The sequence below is a fragment of the Odontesthes bonariensis genome, chromosome 11 (genome assembly GCF_027942865.1).
Source record: "Odontesthes bonariensis isolate fOdoBon6 chromosome 11, fOdoBon6.hap1, whole genome shotgun sequence".
NCBI lineage: Eukaryota > Metazoa > Chordata > Actinopteri > Atheriniformes > Atherinopsidae > Odontesthes > Odontesthes bonariensis.
In genome coordinates, this window is record NC_134516.1 from 26,214,822 (window position 1) to 26,229,821 (window position 15,000).

The following is a 15,000-nucleotide window of genomic DNA, read 5'->3' on the forward strand; positions in this document are numbered from 1 at the left end:
TGACAAATATATGTTATATAGTTGCTGGAACCATACGTTTCCCCTATTTTTACCAGAGAGCTGGCTTGAGAGGCCGCTGTTGAGCCTGCACGTTGACTTCCCTGATGTGATTGTTCTCTGCAGCTGAAAATGGGACTCTCAGATAACTTAGTGTCTGTCAAAAGCCTCTGTTCCCTGTGTGTAGTTTTGTGTCCGTTGTCATATAGAGAAACCAGGGAAGCTCAATCCCACGACATGCTCATAAACTGCGTCTTCTCTAAACAGTATAGTTCTATTTTACAAGTCGGAATACAATAACAGATTCTGTTTCAGAATCTATAAAGAGCTGTTTTGTGATCCCATTGCTGGCTTACGGCCACACCACCCTGAACACGCCTGATCTCGTCAGTTCTCAGAAGCCAAGCAGAGTCGGGCCTGGTTAGTACTTGGATGGGAGACCGCCTGGGAATACCAGGTGCTGTACGCCTTTTGGCTTCTCCAGGCGCATGCAGTTTGGCTACGTCAAATGCAAAACTAGTCCCTGTTTGACTTTTTGGAACTTGTCCTTTCTGAGGACAAAGTTAAATGTATGAGGATCAAAGCCAACAATGGCCTGGGACATCTCAGCAGATCCAGGATCAGCAACATGGAGACTGAGAGCCAAACAGAAACAGAGGTGTGTGCCAACCAATCAGCAGCAGCCCAAGCTGGTCAACTACCTGGTGTCTGTGTGGCACACGGTGATGGTCAGATGTTACATGCAGGCCGCAGAGAGAAGAGAAAAAAGCTTACAGCACCTGGTATTCCCAAGCGGTCTCCCATCCAAGTACTAACCAGGCCCGACCCTGCTTGGCTTCCGAGATCGGACGAGATCGGGCGTGTTCAGGGCGGTGTGGCCGTAAGCCACAGTCCCTGTGACAAATATATGTTATATAGGTGCTGGAACCATACGTTTCCCCTATTTTTACCAGAGAGCTGGCTTGAGAGGCCGCTGTTGAGCCTGCACGTTGACTTCCCTGATGTGATTGTTCTCTGCAGCTGAAAATGGGACTCTCAGATAACTGTCTGTCAAGCTCCTCTGTTCCCTGTGTGTAGTTTTGTGTCCGTTGTCATATAGAGAAACCAGGGAAGCTCAATCCCACGACATGCTCATAAACTGCGTCTTCTCTAAACAGTATAGTTCTATTTTACAAGTCGGAATACAATAACAGATTCTGTTTCAGAATCTATAAAGAGCTGGTTTGTGATCCCATTGCTGGCTTACGGCCACACCACCCTGAACACGCCTGATCTCGTCAGATCTCAGAAGCCAAGCAGAGTCGGGCCTGGTTAGTACTTGGATGGGAGACCGCCTGGGAATACCAGGTGCTATAAGCCTTTTGGCTTCTCCAGGCGCATGCAGTTTGGCTACGTCAAATGCAAAACTAGTCCCTGTTTGACTTTTTGGAACTTGTCCTTTCTGAGGACAAAGTTAAATGTATGAGGATCAAAGCCAACAATGGCCTGGGACATCTCAGCAGATCCAGGATCAGCAACATGGAGACTGAGAGCCAAACAGAAACAGAGGTGTGTGCCAACCAATCAGCAGCAGCCCAAGCTGGTTAACTTCCTGGTGTCTGTGTGGCACACGGTGATGGTCAGATGTTACATGCAGGCCGCAGAGAGAAGAGAAAAAAGCTTACAGCACCTGGTATTCCCAAGCGGTCTCCCATCCAAGTACTAACCAGGCCCGACCCTGCTTGGCTTCCGAGATCGGACGAGATCGGGCGTGTTCAGGGCGGTGTGGCCGTAAGCCACAGTCCCTGTGACAAATATATGTTATATAGGTGCTGGAACCATACGTTTCCCCTATTTTTACCAGAGAGCTGGCTTGAGAGGCTGCTGTTGAGCCTGCACGTTGACTTCCCTGATGTGATTGTTCTCTGCAGCTGAAAATGGGACTCTCAGATAACTGTCTGTCAAGCTCCTCTGTTCCCTGTGTGTAGTTTTGTGTCCGTTGTCATATAGAGAAACCAGGGAAGCTCAATCCCACAACATGCTCATAAACTGCGTCTTCTCTAAACAGTATAGTTCTATTTTACAAGTCGGAATACAATAACAGATTCTGTTTCAGAATCTATAAAGAGCTGTTTTGTGATCCCATTGCTGGCTTACGGCCACACCACCCTGAACACGCCTGATCTCGTCAGATCTCAGAAGCCAAGCAGAGTCGGGCCTGGTTAGTACTTGGATGGGAGACCGCCTGGGAATACCAGGTGCTGTAAGCCTTTTGGCTTCTCCAGGCGCATGCAGTTTGGCTACGTCAAATGCAAAACTAGTCCCTGTTTGACTTTTTGGAACTTGTCCTTTCTGAGGACAAAGTTAAATGTATGAGGATCAAAGCCAACAATGGCCTGGGACATCTCAGCAGATCCAGGATCAGCAACATGGAGACTGAGAGCCAAACAGAAACAGAGGTGTGTGCCAACCAATCAGCAGCAGCCCAAGCTGGTTAACTTCCTGGTGTCTGTGTGGCACACGGTGATGGTCAGATGTTACATGCAGGCCGCAGAGAGAAGAGAAAAAAGCTTACAGCACCTGGTATTCCCAAGCGGTCTCCCATCCAAGTACTAACCAGGCCCGACCCTGCTTGGCTTCCGAGATCGGACGAGATCGGGCGTGTTCAGGGCGGTGTGGCCGTAAGCCACAGTCCCTGTGACAAATATATGTTATATAGGTGCTGGAACCATACGTTTCCCCTATTTTTACCAGAGAGCTGGCTTGAGAGGCCGCTGTTGAGCCTGCACGTTGACTTCCCTGATGTGATTGTTCTCTGCAGCTGAAAATGGGACTCTCAGATAACTGTCTGTCAAGCTCCTCTGTTCCCTGTGTGTAGTTTTGTGTCCGTTGTCATATAGAGAAACCAGGGAAGCTCAATCCCACGACATGCTCATAAACTGCGTCTTCTCTAAACAGTATAGTTCTATTTTACAAGTCGGAATACAATAACAGATTCTGTTTCAGAATCTATAAAGAGCTGTTTTGTGATCCCATTGCTGGCTTACGGCCACACCACCCTGAACACGCCTGATCTCGTCAGATCTCAGAAGCCAAGCAGAGTCGGGCCTGGTTAGTACTTGGATGGGAGACCGCCTGGGAATACCAGGTGCTGTAAGCCTTTTGGCTTCTCCAGGCGCATGCAGTTTGGCTACGTCAAATGCAAAACTAGTCCCTGTTTGACTTCTTGGAACTTGTCCTTTCTGAGGACAAAGTTAAATGTATGAGGATCAAAGCCAACAATGGCCTGGGACATCTCAGCAGATCCAGGATCAGCAACATGGAGACTGAGAGCCAAACAGAAACAGAGGTGTGTGCCAACCAATCAGCAGCAGCCCAAGCTGGTTAACTTCCTGGTGTCTGTGTGGCACACGGTGATGGTCAGATGTTACATGCAGGCCGCAGAGAGAAGAGAAAAAAGCTTACAGCACCTGGTATTCCCAAGCGGTCTCCCATCCAAGTACTAACCAGGCCCGACCCTGCTTGGCTTCCGAGATCGGACGAGATCGGGCGTGTTCAGGGCGGTGTGGCCGTAAGCCACAGTCCCTGTGACAAATATATGTTATATAGGTGCTGGAACCATACGTTTCCCCTATTTTTACCAGAAAGCTGGCTTGAGAGGCTGCTGTTGAGCCTGCACGTTGACTTCCCTGATGTGATTGTTCTCTGCAGCTGAAAATGGGACTCTCAGATAACTTAGTGTCTGTCAAGCTCCTCTGTTCCCTGTGTGTAGTTTTGTGTCCGTTGTCATATAGAGAAACCAGGGAAGCTCAATCCCACAACATGCTCATAAACTGCGTCTTCTCTAAACAGTATAGTTCTATTTTACAAGTCGGAATACAATAACAGATTCTGTTTCAGAATCTATAAAGAGCTGGTTTGTGATCCCATTGCTGGCTTACGGCCACACCACCCTGAACACGTCTGATCTCGTCAGATCTCAGAAGCCAAGCAGAGTCGGGCCTGGTTAGTACTTGGATGGGAGACCGCCTGGGAATACCAGGTGCTGTAAGCCTTTTGGCTTCTCCAGGCGCATGCAGTTTGGCTACGTCAAATGCAAAAGTAGTCCCTGTTTGACTTTTTGGAACTTGTCCTTTCTGAGGACAAAGTTAAATGTATGAGGATCAAAGCCAACAATGGCCTGGGACATCTCAGCAGATCCAGGATCAGCAACATGGAGACTGAGAGCCAAACAGAAACAGAGGTGTGTGCCAACCAATCAGCAGCAGCCCAAGCTGGTTAACTTCCTGGTGTCTGTGTGGCACACGGTGATGGTCAGATGTTACATGCAGGCCGCAGAGAGAAGAGAAAAAAGCTTACAGCACCTGGTATTCCCAAGCGGTCTCCCATCCAAGTACTAACCAGGCCCGACCCTGCTTGGCTTCCGAGATCGGACGAGATCGGGCGTGTTCAGGGCGGTGTGGCCGTAAGCCACAGTCCCTGTGACAAATATATGTTATATAGGTGCTGGAACCATACGTTTCCCCTATTTTTACCAGAGAGCTGGCTTGAGAGGCTGCTGTTGAGCCTGCACGTTGACTTCCCTGATGTGATTGTTCTCTGCAGCTGAAAATGGGACTCTCAGATAACTTAGTGTCTGTCAAGCTCCTCTGTTCCCTGTGTGTAGTTTTGTGTCCGTTGTCATATAGAGAAACCAGGGAAGCTCAATCCCACAACATGCTCATAAACTGCGTCTTCTCTAAACAGTATAGTTCTATTTTACAAGTCGGAATACAATAACAGATTCTGTTTCAGAATCTATAAAGAGCTGTTTTGTGATCCCATTGCTGGCTTACGGCCACACCACCCTGAACACGCCTGATCTCGTCAGATCTCAGAAGCCAAGCAGAGTCGGGCCTGGTTAGTACTTGGATGGGAGACCGCCTGGGAATACCAGGTGCTGTAAGCCTTTTGGCTTCTCCAGGCGCATGCAGTTTGGCTACGTCAAATGCAAAACTAGTCCCTGTTTGACTTCTTGGAACTTGTCCTTTCTGAGGACAAAGTTAAATGTATGAGGATCAAAGCCAACAATGGCCTGGGACATCTCAGCAGATCCAGGATCAGCAACATGGAGACTGAGAGCCAAACAGAAACAGAGGTGTGTGCCAACCAATCAGCAGCAGCCCAAGCTGGTTAACTTCCTGGTGTCTGTGTGGCACACGGTGATGGTCAGATGTTACATGCAGGCCGCAGAGAGAAGAGAAAAAAGCTTACAGCACCTGGTATTCCCAAGCGGTCTCCCATCCAAGTACTAACCAGGCCCGACCCTGCTTGGCTTCCGAGATCGGACGAGATCGGGCGTGTTCAGGGCGGTGTGGCCGTAAGCCACAGTCCCTGTGACAAATATATGTTATATAGGTGCTGGAACCATACGTTTCCCCTATTTTTACCAGAAAGCTGGCTTGAGAGGCTGCTGTTGAGCCTGCACGTTGACTTCCCTGATGTGATTGTTCTCTGCAGCTGAAAATGGGACTCTCAGATAACTTAGTGTCTGTCAAGCTCCTCTGTTCCCTGTGTGTAGTTTTGTGTCCGTTGTCATATAGAGAAACCAGGGAAGCTCAATCCCACAACATGCTCATAAACTGCGTCTTCTCTAAACAGTATAGTTCTATTTTACAAGTCGGAATACAATAACAGATTCTGTTTCAGAATCTATAAAGAGCTGGTTTGTGATCCCATTGCTGGCTTACGGCCACACCACCCTGAACACGTCTGATCTCGTCAGATCTCAGAAGCCAAGCAGAGTCGGGCCTGGTTAGTACTTGGATGGGAGACCGCCTGGGAATACCAGGTGCTGTAAGCCTTTTGGCTTCTCCAGGCGCATGCAGTTTGGCTACGTCAAATGCAAAAGTAGTCCCTGTTTGACTTTTTGGAACTTGTCCTTTCTGAGGACAAAGTTAAATGTATGAGGATCAAAGCCAACAATGGCCTGGGACATCTCAGCAGATCCAGGATCAGCAACATGGAGACTGAGAGCCAAACAGAAACAGAGGTGTGTGCCAACCAATCAGCAGCAGCCCAAGCTGGTTAACTTCCTGGTGTCTGTGTGGCACACGGTGATGGTCAGATGTTACATGCAGGCCGCAGAGAGAAGAGAAAAAAGCTTACAGCACCTGGTATTCCCAAGCGGTCTCCCATCCAAGTACTAACCAGGCCCGACCCTGCTTGGCTTCCGAGATCGGACGAGATCGGGCGTGTTCAGGGCGGTGTGGCCGTAAGCCACAGTCCCTGTGACAAATATATGTTATATAGGTGCTGGAACCATACGTTTCCCCTATTTTTACCAGAGAGCTGGCTTGAGAGGCTGCTGTTGAGCCTGCACGTTGACTTCCCTGATGTGATTGTTCTCTGCAGCTGAAAATGGGACTCTCAGATAACTTAGTGTCTGTCAAGCTCCTCTGTTCCCTGTGTGTAGTTTTGTGTCCGTTGTCATATAGAGAAACCAGGGAAGCTCAATCCCACAACATGCTCATAAACTGCGTCTTCTCTAAACAGTATAGTTCTATTTTACAAGTCGGAATACAATAACAGATTCTGTTTCAGAATCTATAAAGAGCTGTTTTGTGATCCCATTGCTGGCTTACGGCCACACCACCCTGAACACGCCTGATCTCGTCAGATCTCAGAAGCCAAGCAGAGTCGGGCCTGGTTAGTACTTGGATGGGAGACCGCCTGGGAATACCAGGTGCTGTAAGCCTTTTGGCTTCTCCAGGCGCATGCAGTTTGGCTACGTCAAATGCAAAAGTAGTCCCTGTTTGACTTTTTGGAACTTGTCCTTTCTGAGGACAAAGTTAAATGTATGAGGATCAAAGCCAACAATGGCCTGGGACATCTCAGCAGATCCAGGATCAGCAACATGGAGACTGAGAGCCAAACAGAAACAGAGGTGTGTGCCAACCAATCAGCAGCAGCCCAAGCTGGTTAACTTCCTGGTGTCTGTGTGGCACACGGTGATGGTCAGATGTTACATGCAGGCCGCAGAGAGAAGAGAAAAAAGCTTACAGCACCTGGTATTCCCAAGCGGTCTCCCATCCAAGTACTAACCAGGCCCGACCCTGCTTGGCTTCCGAGATCGGACGAGATCGGGCGTGTTCAGGGCGGTGTGGCCGTAAGCCACAGTCCCTGTGACAAATATATGTTATATAGGTGCTGGAACCATACGTTTCCCCTATTTTTACCAGAGAGCTGGCTTGAGAGGCTGCTGTTGAGCCTGCACGTTGACTTCCCTGATGTGATTGTTCTCTGCAGCTGAAAATGGGACTCTCAGATAACTTAGTGTCTGTCAAGCTCCTCTGTTCCCTGTGTGTAGTTTTGTGTCCGTTGTCATATAGAGAAACCAGGGAAGCTCAATCCCACAACATGCTCATAAACTGCGTCTTCTCTAAACAGTATAGTTCTATTTTACAAGTCGGAATACAATAACAGATTCTGTTTCAGAATCTATAAAGAGCTGTTTTGTGATCCCATTGCTGGCTTACGGCCACACCACCCTGAACACGCCTGATCTCGTCAGATCTCAGAAGCCAAGCAGAGTCGGGCCTGGTTAGTACTTGGATGGGAGACCGCCTGGGAATACCAGGTGCTGTAAGCCTTTTGGCTTCTCCAGGCGCATGCAGTTTGGCTACGTCAAATGCAAAACTAGTCCCTGTTTGACTTTTTGGAACTTGTCCTTTCTGAGGACAAAGTTAAATGTATGAGGATCAAAGCCAACAATGGCCTGGGACATCTCAGCAGATCCAGGATCAGCAACATGGAGACTGAGAGCCAAACAGAAACAGAGGTGTGTGCCAACCAATCAGCAGCAGCCCAAGCTGGTTAACTTCCTGGTGTCTGTGTGGCACACGGTGATGGTCAGATGTTACATGCAGGCCGCAGAGAGAAGAGAAAAAAAGCTTACAGCACCTGGTATTCCCAAGCGGTCTCCCATCCAAGTACTAACCAGGCCCGACCCTGCTTGGCTTCCGAGATCGGACGAGATCGGGCGTGTTCAGGGCGGTGTGGCCGTAAGCCACAGTCCCTGTGACAAATATATGTTATATAGGTGCTGGAACCATACGTTTCCCCTATTTTTACCAGAAAGCTGGCTTGAGAGGCTGCTGTTGAGCCTGCACGTTGACTTCCCTGATGTGATTGTTCTCTGCAGCTGAAAATGGGACTCTCAGATAACTTAGTGTCTGTCAAGCTCCTCTGTTCCCTGTGTGTAGTTTTGTGTCCGTTGTCATATAGAGAAACCAGGGAAGCTCAATCCCACAACATGCTCATAAACTGCGTCTTCTCTAAACAGTATAGTTCTATTTTACAAGTCGGAATACAATAACAGATTCTGTTTCAGAATCTATAAAGAGCTGGTTTGTGATCCCATTGCTGGCTTACGGCCACACCACCCTGAACACGTCTGATCTCGTCAGAGCTCAGAAGCCAAGCAGAGTCGGGCCTGGTTAGTACTTGGATGGGAGACCGCCTGGGAATACCAGGTGCTGTAAGCCTTTTGGCTTCTCCAGGCGCATGCAGTTTGGCTACGTCAAATGCAAAAGTAGTCCCTGTTTGACTTTTTGGAACTTGTCCTTTCTGAGGACAAAGTTAAATGTATGAGGATCAAAGCCAACAATGGCCTGGGACATCTCAGCAGATCCAGGATCAGCAACATGGAGACTGAGAGCCAAACAGAAACAGAGGTGTGTGCCAACCAATCAGCAGCAGCCCAAGCTGGTTAACTTCCTGGTGTCTGTGTGGCACACGGTGATGGTCAGATGTTACATGCAGGCCGCAGAGAGAAGAGAAAAAAGCTTACAGCACCTGGTATTCCCAAGCGGTCTCCCATCCAAGTACTAACCAGGCCCGACCCTGCTTGGCTTCCGAGATCGGACGAGATCGGGCGTGTTCAGGGCGGTGTGGCCGTAAGCCACAGTCACTGTGACAAATATATGTTATATAGGTGCTGGAACCATACGTTTCCCCTATTTTTACCAGAGAGCTGGCTTGAGAGGCTGCTGTTGAGCCTGCACGTTGACTTCCCTGATGTGATTGTTCTCTGCAGCTGAAAATGGGACTCTCAGATAACTTAGTGTCTGTCAAGCTCCTCTGTTCCCTGTGTGTAGTTTTGTGTCCGTTGTCATATAGAGAAACCAGGGAAGCTCAATCCCACAACATGCTCATAAACTGCGTCTTCTCTAAACAGTATAGTTCTATTTTACAAGTCGGAATACAATAACAGATTCTGTTTCAGAATCTATAAAGAGCTGGTTTGTGATCCCATTGCTGGCTTACGGCCACACCACCCTGAACACGTCTGATCTCGTCAGATCTCAGAAGCCAAGCAGAGTCGGGCCTGGTTAGTACTTGGATGGGAGACCGCCTGGGAATACCAGGTGCTGTAAGCCTTTTGGCTTCTCCAGGCGCATGCAGTTTGGCTACGTCAAATGCAAAACTAGTCCCTGTTTGACTTTTTGGAACTTGTCCTTTCTGAGGACAAAGTTAAATGTATGAGGATCAAAGCCAACAATGGCCTGGGACATCTCAGCAGATCCAGGATCAGCAACATGGAGACTGAGAGCCAAACAGAAACAGAGGTGTGTGCCAACCAATCAGCAGCAGCCCAAGCTGGTTAACTTCCTGGTGTCTGTGTGGCACACGGTGATGGTCAGATGTTACATGCAGGCCGCAGAGAGAAGAGAAAAAAGCTTACAGCACCTGGTATTCCCAAGCGGTCTCCCATCCAAGTACTAACCAGGCCCGACCCTGCTTGGCTTCCGAGATCGGACGAGATCGGGCGTGTTCAGGGCGGTGTGGCCGTAAGCCACAGTCCCTGTGACAAATATATGTTATATAGTTGCTGGAACCATACGTTTCCCCTATTTTTACCAGAGAGCTGGCTTGAGAGGCCGCTGTTGAGCCTGCACGTTGACTTCCCTGATGTGATTGTTCTCTGCAGCTGAAAATGGGACTCTCAGATAACTTAGTGTCTGTCAAAAGCCTCTGTTCCCTGTGTGTAGTTTTGTGTCCGTTGTCATATAGAGAAACCAGGGAAGCTCAATCCCACGACATGCTCATAAACTGCGTCTTCTCTAAACAGTATAGTTCTATTTTACAAGTCGGAATACAATAACAGATTCTGTTTCAGAATCTATAAAGAGCTGTTTTGTGATCCCATTGCTGGCTTACGGCCACACCACCCTGAACACGCCTGATCTCGTCAGTTCTCAGAAGCCAAGCAGAGTCGGGCCTGGTTAGTACTTGGATGGGAGACCGCCTGGGAATACCAGGTGCTGTACGCCTTTTGGCTTCTCCAGGCGCATGCAGTTTGGCTACGTCAAATGCAAAACTAGTCCCTGTTTGACTTTTTGGAACTTGTCCTTTCTGAGGACAAAGTTAAATGTATGAGGATCAAAGCCAACAATGGCCTGGGACATCTCAGCAGATCCAGGATCAGCAACATGGAGACTGAGAGCCAAACAGAAACAGAGGTGTGTGCCAACCAATCAGCAGCAGCCCAAGCTGGTTAACTTCCTGGTGTCTGTGTGGCACACGGTGATGGTCAGATGTTACATGCAGGCCGCAGAGAGAAGAGAAAAAAGCTTACAGCACCTGGTATTCCCAAGCGGTCTCCCATCCAAGTACTAACCAGGCCCGACCCTGCTTGGCTTCCGAGATCGGACGAGATCGGGCTTTTTCAGGGCGGTGTGGCCGTAAGCCACAGTCCCTGTGACAAATATATGTTATATAGGTGCTGGAACCATACGTTTCCCCTATTTTTACCAGAGAGCTGGCTTGAGAGGCCGCTGTTGAGCCTGCACGTTGACTTCCCTGATGTGATTGTTCTCTGCAGCTGAAAATGGGACTCTCAGATAACTGTCTGTCAAGCTCCTCTGTTCCCTGTGTGTAGTTTTGTGTCCGTTGTCATATAGAGAAACCAGGGAAGCTCAATCCCACGACATGCTCATAAACTGCGTCTTCTCTAAACAGTATAGTTCTATTTTACAAGTCGGAATACAATAACAGATTCTGTTTCAGAATCTATAAAGAGCTGTTTTGTGATCCCATTGCTGGCTTACGGCCACACCACCCTGAACACGCCTGATCTCGTCAGATCTCAGAAGCCAAGCAGAGTCGGCCCTGGTTAGTACTTGGATGGGAGACCGCCTGGGAATGGCTCATGACCCCCCCAAGTCCCTACTGCTCAACCTGGGATCGATCAAAAAAGGATCAAAAAGAAGGACTCCCCCTGGTGTTCACTGGCCTGAACTTTTATTTACAGAGATGTCATGCATGCATGAGGCCTGGATGATTGCAATCCACTTGGCTGCTGAATGTTTGTTGTATTATTTGAATGGTTTGAGTTGATGTAAACTGATGAGATTATGTTATTACTGTGTTATTGTTATGTTTTCCCATGCAAATTAAGTGTTACATCTTTAATTATGTGCTAATTTGCATACATTTCAGATGTACAAATCTGAAAATGTGATAAAGTCAGGTTAAAGATTGTTGCTATAAAAATTTTTGTTTGTAAGGAACAAGCCAGGGAGGTTTCATGTTGATATTTGATACTTAAATTTTCTTTCCTATTTACCTGTAGTACATTGCCTATAATATTAGGCTTATGCCTATGTTCTTGTGGTAATTAGGAGGCTTCAAACCCATTTTTGAGCCTGGCATACAGCCTTGAATACCCCTTCAAATGTTGTATAGCTCATTTTCTGAAATCCTGCTATTGGGGGAAAGTGAAAACTTGCAGTAACATCTTTTTTCAGCAACAGAGATATGCAAACACCAGCAAATAAGTGTACAAACAATGAATTTTATTAATGGCAGTAACATGTTGCACAGAGTCAGAAAGCACCAGATGTTTTTCTGCTCACAATATAAACAAAATTACATATATTCTCATCCAACAAATGTGCAATAGTGCAAGAAAATATTCTTATATGTAGTATTATTATATCACATTCTATTCTATTGGAAGGCCATCATTTCCTCGTCTGAACATCTGGCGTACAACTCTTTTTTTTGCCACTCCTGACAGCCTGTACTAAGAGCACCATGTCGTCCTTGTTGTAGGCCAGCACTGCACCTGCCAAGGCACTCATGGACGCCCCATTCTTGGAATGGCTCTGTTGGATCCCAGCAGGATCCCAGCAGGATCCCAGCAGGATCCCAGCGGTGCTGCCGGTGGTACACAGCACCCTTCTGCACCCAGTGTCTGAACAGTCTCCAGGAAGGAGGAACCGCTGCCACTGAAATGATATCAAGATTTTATACAGCATGTGTTCCTTGTAAAAAGATGTGATTTAATGTTAACGGTTTCATCTGTCAGTTAAATTGTTGATTTCATTATCAGTTATTTGGAATTGTTCTTAAACTTACCGACAACAGTTGTTGTCTGCATATATGACCTTTGGTGACGGAGCGTTTGCACGTTGGAAGCGGGCAATCAGACCGCTCGCCATACGCCTGCAGCACCCCTCAGACTCAGCTGCCACCACCACCGTCGTCAAGAACTGTCCCCGTCCGTTCAGAACACTGGTGACAGGCTGCATGGTGCCCGGGCCATCACCATATATCTTCTTGGGGACCTAAAAAGCAGAACATTCATATTACATTCATATTATTTCATATTACAGTCTTTCCTACAACATGTCTGTGGATTACAAAGTATTCTCACTGAACACTCAGAATCCAGATCAAAGGGATATTTTATACAAACCTTTTTTGTACCATCAATGCAGAGGATTTCTCCAGTCCCATTTTCCCTCCAGATGTCTTGGCAGCAGCCTCTGCAGTCCAGGGTCTGCTGCTCTGCTGGGGGCCTCTGTCACAGTCTTAGCTGCGTCTGAACACAGCAGCTTGGCCTCTCCCTGCCTATACAGAGGAATGTGTGGATACAGGTGCTGCTTCAGGCAGGAGTTCAGCTGATGGCTGAAGGTGAAGCTTCTACCACACACATATCACACTCATTCTCCTTGGAGCAGTGGTTCCCAACCCTGGTCTTCAAGGCACACTGCCCTGCACGTTTTCCATGTTTCCCTGCTCCAGCACACCTGATTCAAATGAATGGGTCGTGCTCAGCCTTCTGGAGAGCTTTCAGACCTGACCCAATTATCTGAATCAGGTGTGCTGGAGCAGGGAAACATGGGAAACATGCAGGGCGGTGTGCCTTGAGGACCAGGGTTGGGAAACATTGCTTTGGAGCATGAAGCTTCTTGTGCCTATAGTCAGGTTAGACTTCTCAGTGAAAGTCCTGTTGCACACACTGCACTCGTGGCTCTTCTTCTCCATGTTTGACCTTTACAAAATAAACAAAAATCAATTCATTCAGTTTTCCATTTCTTTATTTGATTTGATTTTATTCATCTATTATTTTGTATATCTTTCGATTTTTTTTTTTCTCCCATCTATTGTTTTTCACTTGTAAACATTTGTTATTCAGGTCACAAATTAACAAAGCATTGTATAAATCAAGGATAGATGTACTGTTGATACACGGTTTGCTTCACAATAAAAATATTTAAAACATAATTCAGTTTTCCAATACAGCTGTACAAGAATCGTATTTTGTCCTTTTTTAGATACATAGCTAGCTAGCTAGCTAGCATGTTTTGATAGTAAAACGGATTATAGGCAAATGATTAGGTAAACTAAGATATATAATAGATTGACAATCATAAGTTTCACAACTACAGTAGGTTATAGATTTGTTAAAATGCTGTCATGATGATAAAAGTGATAGAATGTGCATAAATTCTCACAACAATAAGATGCCAAACTACCGGAAGGCAGGTTGTCAATTGCCTACGTTGTCTATACAACCTATATGTAAAACAATGAACGTTTCTGAGGCAGGAAGTTGCCAATTTTCAGAAATCTTTTCATTCATCAAAACCAGCACCGAGATAGTTTAATGTACACTGAAGAAGATTAGACTTACGTGAGCGAAATGACGGCTGAAATGAGGAACAGGACGAACGGGACAGGTGGCGAAAGGCATGATGCTGATTGGCGGAAAATCTCTGCTCAATGATTGGCGGCGGAAAATCCCTGCTCAATGATTGGCGGGTTGAGCGCTCAACTGTGCTCAACAGCGCTCAACCATTCGCTCAACTGTGCTCAACAGCGCTCAACCATTGGTCGCGATAGGGACTTGGAGGGGAGCGCGCCTGGGAATACCAGGTGCTGTAAGCTTTTTTCTCTTCTCTCTGCGGCCTGCATGTAACATCTGACCATCACCGTGTGCCACACAGACACCAGGAAGTTAACCAGCTTGGGCTGCTGCTGATTGGTTGGCAGACACCTCTGTTTCTGTTTGGCTCTCAGTCTCCATGTTGCTGATCCTGGATCTGCTGAGATGTCCCAGGCCATTGTTGGCTTTGATCCTCATACATTTAACTTTGTCCTCAGAAAGGACAAGTTCCAAAAAGTCAAACAGGGACTAGTTTTGCATTTGACGTAGCCAAACTGCATGCGCCTGGAGAAGCCAAAAGGCTTACAGCACCTGGTATTCCCAGGCGGTCTCCCATCCAAGTACTAACCAGGCCCGACTCTGCTTGGCTTCTGAGATCTGACGAGATCAGGCGTGTTCAGGGTGGTGTGGCCGTAAGCCAGCAATGGAATCACAAACCAGCTCTTTATAGATTCTGAAACAGAATCTGTTATTGTATTCCGACTTGTAAAATAGAACTATACTGTTTAGAGAAGACGCAGTTTATGAGCATGTCGTGGGATTGAGCTTCCCTGGTTTCTCTATATGACAACGGACACAAAACTACACACAGGGAACAGAGGAGCTTGACAGACAGTTATCTGAGAGTCCCATTTTCAGCTGCAGAGAACAATCACATCAGGGAAGTCAACGTGCAGGCTCAACAGCAGCCTCTCAAGCCAGCTCTCTGGTAAAAATAGGGGAAACGTATGGTTCCAGCACCTATATAACATATATTTGTCACAGGGACTGTGGCTTACGGCCACACCGCCCTGAACACGCCCGATCTC

At 47.3% G+C, this 15,000-nt stretch overlaps 26 non-coding genes across 26 annotated transcripts in view; 13 read left to right on the forward strand and 13 right to left on the reverse strand.

Annotated features, from left to right (window-relative positions):
* The first annotated feature begins 347 nt into the window (after window positions 1-347).
* Window positions 348-466, forward strand: LOC142393483 (5S ribosomal RNA). The gene has a single exon (XR_012772083.1). It is a non-coding gene; the product is annotated as a 5S ribosomal RNA (ribosomal RNA).
* Window positions 467-764: 298 nt separating this feature from the next.
* On the reverse strand, window positions 765-883 carry LOC142393790 (5S ribosomal RNA). Its single transcript, XR_012772200.1, has one exon. It is a non-coding gene; the product is annotated as a 5S ribosomal RNA (ribosomal RNA).
* A 354-nt stretch (window positions 884-1,237) lies between these two features.
* Window positions 1,238-1,356, forward strand: LOC142393308 (5S ribosomal RNA). The gene has a single exon (XR_012771919.1). It is a non-coding gene; the product is annotated as a 5S ribosomal RNA (ribosomal RNA).
* Window positions 1,357-1,654: 298 nt separating this feature from the next.
* On the reverse strand, window positions 1,655-1,773 carry LOC142393792 (5S ribosomal RNA). Its single transcript, XR_012772202.1, has one exon. It is a non-coding gene; the product is annotated as a 5S ribosomal RNA (ribosomal RNA).
* A 354-nt stretch (window positions 1,774-2,127) lies between these two features.
* Window positions 2,128-2,246, forward strand: LOC142392655 (5S ribosomal RNA). Its single transcript, XR_012771296.1, has one exon. It is a non-coding gene; the product is annotated as a 5S ribosomal RNA (ribosomal RNA).
* Window positions 2,247-2,544: 298 nt separating this feature from the next.
* LOC142393793 (5S ribosomal RNA) lies at window positions 2,545-2,663 on the reverse strand. Its single transcript, XR_012772203.1, has one exon. It is a non-coding gene; the product is annotated as a 5S ribosomal RNA (ribosomal RNA).
* A 354-nt stretch (window positions 2,664-3,017) lies between these two features.
* On the forward strand, window positions 3,018-3,136 carry LOC142392656 (5S ribosomal RNA). Its single transcript, XR_012771297.1, has one exon. It is a non-coding gene; the product is annotated as a 5S ribosomal RNA (ribosomal RNA).
* A 298-nt stretch (window positions 3,137-3,434) lies between these two features.
* LOC142393794 (5S ribosomal RNA) lies at window positions 3,435-3,553 on the reverse strand. Its single transcript, XR_012772204.1, has one exon. It is a non-coding gene; the product is annotated as a 5S ribosomal RNA (ribosomal RNA).
* A 358-nt stretch (window positions 3,554-3,911) lies between these two features.
* LOC142393251 (5S ribosomal RNA) lies at window positions 3,912-4,030 on the forward strand. The gene has a single exon (XR_012771865.1). It is a non-coding gene; the product is annotated as a 5S ribosomal RNA (ribosomal RNA).
* A 298-nt stretch (window positions 4,031-4,328) lies between these two features.
* LOC142393795 (5S ribosomal RNA) lies at window positions 4,329-4,447 on the reverse strand. Its single transcript, XR_012772205.1, has one exon. It is a non-coding gene; the product is annotated as a 5S ribosomal RNA (ribosomal RNA).
* A 358-nt stretch (window positions 4,448-4,805) lies between these two features.
* Window positions 4,806-4,924, forward strand: LOC142392657 (5S ribosomal RNA). Its single transcript, XR_012771298.1, has one exon. It is a non-coding gene; the product is annotated as a 5S ribosomal RNA (ribosomal RNA).
* A 298-nt stretch (window positions 4,925-5,222) lies between these two features.
* On the reverse strand, window positions 5,223-5,341 carry LOC142393796 (5S ribosomal RNA). Its single transcript, XR_012772206.1, has one exon. It is a non-coding gene; the product is annotated as a 5S ribosomal RNA (ribosomal RNA).
* A 358-nt stretch (window positions 5,342-5,699) lies between these two features.
* LOC142393252 (5S ribosomal RNA) lies at window positions 5,700-5,818 on the forward strand. Its single transcript, XR_012771866.1, has one exon. It is a non-coding gene; the product is annotated as a 5S ribosomal RNA (ribosomal RNA).
* A 298-nt stretch (window positions 5,819-6,116) lies between these two features.
* Window positions 6,117-6,235, reverse strand: LOC142393797 (5S ribosomal RNA). Its single transcript, XR_012772207.1, has one exon. It is a non-coding gene; the product is annotated as a 5S ribosomal RNA (ribosomal RNA).
* Window positions 6,236-6,593: 358 nt separating this feature from the next.
* Window positions 6,594-6,712, forward strand: LOC142392660 (5S ribosomal RNA). The gene has a single exon (XR_012771299.1). It is a non-coding gene; the product is annotated as a 5S ribosomal RNA (ribosomal RNA).
* Window positions 6,713-7,010: 298 nt separating this feature from the next.
* On the reverse strand, window positions 7,011-7,129 carry LOC142393798 (5S ribosomal RNA). The gene has a single exon (XR_012772208.1). It is a non-coding gene; the product is annotated as a 5S ribosomal RNA (ribosomal RNA).
* A 358-nt stretch (window positions 7,130-7,487) lies between these two features.
* On the forward strand, window positions 7,488-7,606 carry LOC142392661 (5S ribosomal RNA). Its single transcript, XR_012771300.1, has one exon. It is a non-coding gene; the product is annotated as a 5S ribosomal RNA (ribosomal RNA).
* A 299-nt stretch (window positions 7,607-7,905) lies between these two features.
* On the reverse strand, window positions 7,906-8,024 carry LOC142393799 (5S ribosomal RNA). Its single transcript, XR_012772209.1, has one exon. It is a non-coding gene; the product is annotated as a 5S ribosomal RNA (ribosomal RNA).
* A 358-nt stretch (window positions 8,025-8,382) lies between these two features.
* On the forward strand, window positions 8,383-8,501 carry LOC142393423 (5S ribosomal RNA). The gene has a single exon (XR_012772028.1). It is a non-coding gene; the product is annotated as a 5S ribosomal RNA (ribosomal RNA).
* A 298-nt stretch (window positions 8,502-8,799) lies between these two features.
* LOC142393800 (5S ribosomal RNA) lies at window positions 8,800-8,918 on the reverse strand. The gene has a single exon (XR_012772210.1). It is a non-coding gene; the product is annotated as a 5S ribosomal RNA (ribosomal RNA).
* A 358-nt stretch (window positions 8,919-9,276) lies between these two features.
* LOC142393253 (5S ribosomal RNA) lies at window positions 9,277-9,395 on the forward strand. The gene has a single exon (XR_012771867.1). It is a non-coding gene; the product is annotated as a 5S ribosomal RNA (ribosomal RNA).
* Window positions 9,396-9,693: 298 nt separating this feature from the next.
* LOC142393801 (5S ribosomal RNA) lies at window positions 9,694-9,812 on the reverse strand. Its single transcript, XR_012772211.1, has one exon. It is a non-coding gene; the product is annotated as a 5S ribosomal RNA (ribosomal RNA).
* Window positions 9,813-10,170: 358 nt separating this feature from the next.
* On the forward strand, window positions 10,171-10,289 carry LOC142393484 (5S ribosomal RNA). Its single transcript, XR_012772084.1, has one exon. It is a non-coding gene; the product is annotated as a 5S ribosomal RNA (ribosomal RNA).
* A 298-nt stretch (window positions 10,290-10,587) lies between these two features.
* On the reverse strand, window positions 10,588-10,706 carry LOC142392587 (5S ribosomal RNA). Its single transcript, XR_012771231.1, has one exon. It is a non-coding gene; the product is annotated as a 5S ribosomal RNA (ribosomal RNA).
* A 3,785-nt stretch (window positions 10,707-14,491) lies between these two features.
* Window positions 14,492-14,610, reverse strand: LOC142392662 (5S ribosomal RNA). The gene has a single exon (XR_012771301.1). It is a non-coding gene; the product is annotated as a 5S ribosomal RNA (ribosomal RNA).
* A 354-nt stretch (window positions 14,611-14,964) lies between these two features.
* The window catches only part of LOC142393536 (5S ribosomal RNA), a 119-nt gene continuing 83 nt past the window's right edge, over window positions 14,965-15,000 (forward strand). The window contains exon 1 of the ribosomal RNA XR_012772134.1: window positions 14,965-15,000. This exon is cut by the window's right edge and continues 83 nt beyond it. This is a non-coding gene — a ribosomal RNA (5S ribosomal RNA).